The sequence below is a fragment of the Montipora capricornis genome, chromosome 9 (assembly GCF_036669925.1).
Source record: "Montipora capricornis isolate CH-2021 chromosome 9, ASM3666992v2, whole genome shotgun sequence".
In the NCBI taxonomy this organism is placed as follows: domain Eukaryota; kingdom Metazoa; phylum Cnidaria; class Anthozoa; order Scleractinia; family Acroporidae; genus Montipora; species Montipora capricornis.
In genome coordinates, this window is record NC_090891.1 from 43,184,282 (window position 1) to 43,186,781 (window position 2,500).

A 2,500-nucleotide genomic window follows, 5' to 3' on the forward strand; every position below is an offset into this window, starting at 1 on the left:
CTCAGGTTTCCTTTCGGGAAGTGGGGCTGTGGCTTTTTGACACGAGCCCCTTTGCTCTGAGTTGCACTCGGAGATTCCCTTTGGCTTGGGCGGGGGCTCGTGGCTGGGTTGTGGATACTGGCCATGGGGGTGGTTCCATCCTGCAGGGGTTGGGCTCCTGGCCAACCGTAGGGTTGTTTTGGGCACCTGACCTCCACTTGCGAGGAATGTTGTTAAATGTAGTTAAATACAATTTAACCTGGTTAACAACGAGGAGCAAGAGTTATACCTGTGGGAGTTGTTATTTAGCGTTGCATTGTGACCTTTTACAAGGGAGAAAAAAGGAGAAAGAGCGTGTGACTTTGTAAACAACGTGTTGAGCCTGTACCGGGCTTGCGAATTAATGGAACAAATGTCAATTATATCTGTTGATCAAAACGCATTTTAGTCATTTTACTGAAGGATTCTTGTTTAATGCATCAGTTATTCATTAAGATAACTCAAACATTCAAAAAATACTTCTGTATTGCCAATTGTAAGTATTAGAATAATAGCTTTTGCTTCAGAGAGTACATGTGACAACGTGAGAAAATAACGTTTGCGCAACCTTTTAACCCAGATAGCACATATCACATATCACCCCTTTCGGCATAAAATGGCATCCATCCATGACTTTGAATCAAGTCTTTTCATCTGAAAATCAACAAAGCCATGTTTTTCCAAAAGCTCCTTATACTCTTTCCCAGAACGTTCTTTGCCATTTGTAAGGACAAGCATAAGAAGGGACTGAAGTAGAGCCTTCAAGGGTCCAGTTTTGTCGTCATCTAATGTCAATTCTGCAACAAGGAGACCTCCACCTTAAAAGAGAAAAAACATGGAATATATTTACCACTTCTAGCCTTTGTGGGGCCAGTTTCTTTTGTTCACGTGGTCAGCGAAACGGACCACGTGGCCAAAAGAATGATGATGACGAGAATAGAATCAGTGGGGCAGGTTGTGTAGCCGGCACCAAAGGTACAGAGCAGTACATGAGTGTGCGTGTGCATTGTCCCTTACATGTGCTGTGCTTTGTTGCTTCAGCACATTCCTAAAGTCTCCTTTGGGAGAGTCGGTTCTGCGATGGACAGGATCGAAGAATTGATCATTTAAACCTGAGCTTTGTTTAAATTTGGCTTTGATGATGATGATGATGATGATGATGATGATGATAATAATATGAACCTCGTATTAAGATCAAATTAAATGGCAAGAATAAGATATCAGCAATTAGTATCACCAACTAGAGGACTAATGCAAATCCTGCATTTTGATTGGCTACGCTACTAGAGAACTATTACTAATAGTCCTCGAGTAGCGAAAAGCGTGACGCTTTCTTTCGTTTTATTCCCAAAGGAATATTTCTTCAACTTGCATTTTCTAACTTTATTATTGCCTTTTCTGTCCGATTGGTGGCTATTGACCCGTAGCCCGCAAGGGCTACGGGTCTAATTGTTAATTAACACTTGGGCAGTGGCAGTTATCAGGCTGGTATCACGGTGTGGTCAAAGGAAGAGGTAAGATCGTTGGGCAGGGCCACGAGAAAAATGATGACATTGAACGGCGCACTACACCCAGAAGGATATGTTGATAGATTGTATGTTCCCGCCAAAATTCTCACCGCAGCCAACGGAAACTCTCCATTGAAAAACAGCCTTTTATTTAAACTACACATTACTGCTCAGTTAAGGTTGTCAGTGCATTTTCTACTTCTGCAACGGTCGCAACGATCGCAGTGGTGATGAAAACAAGAGCTTTACCGTGTAACACCAATTCGTGAAACTTGTCTCGCTCGGAAGTTCAAAAGAAAGTTTCAACGTGTAACAGAAGCTTAAAGGGGCACTGTCATGAGCTGCGCATGCTCGAGTTTGTTTGCTCTCGAGCCCGCGGAAAATTCTAGGCGCCATCATGGATTCACGCGTGAGTCATGTATATTCGCTCTTCAGATGGCCGGCGAGAAAGACCGCCATCTTCGAAGTCGCATTGTTACGCGCAGTGTGAAATGCGCGATGCAAAAGAAGGGAATCAACCAAATTAACCGTCAAGCGTCAAATGGCCTTAAATTTAACCGTCAACCGTCAAAGAGAACGCCTCCCCCTTCCCATTGAAACCATCATGAAGAGGAAAAAAACAACGCTGACACGAGGAAGAGTTAGCTGGAGGAGGCCAAACAATAAATGCAACGGGAGTATGAAAAAAAAAAAAATGAAGAGGATCGAAGCAAATTGTTGACGGAAGGTGGCGCATAGTTACCTAAACTAATCATCGCAAGAAAGCCATCTGGACTGGACTGGACTGGACTGGACTGGCTGAGATTCTGGGAGTCAGTTTCAGACCGAGATCGACAAGGCTGGAATCACGCAAGTGGCGAAGTTTTCATATCTGAAATAGCTCAATCCCTAAAGTTCGAGCGTCGGTGGATCGTCTGCCATACCGACAATACGATAGGATGTGTGCGTGCAAAAGGCATTCCTAAAGTGAAGTA

General features: G+C 43.7%; 1 pseudogene; it reads right to left on the minus strand.

The window, feature by feature from the left end:
• Nucleotides 1-427: 427 nt before the first annotated feature.
• Nucleotides 428-2,500, minus strand: part of LOC138017620 (acetylserotonin O-methyltransferase-like) — a 14,042-nt pseudogene continuing 11,969 nt past the window's right edge.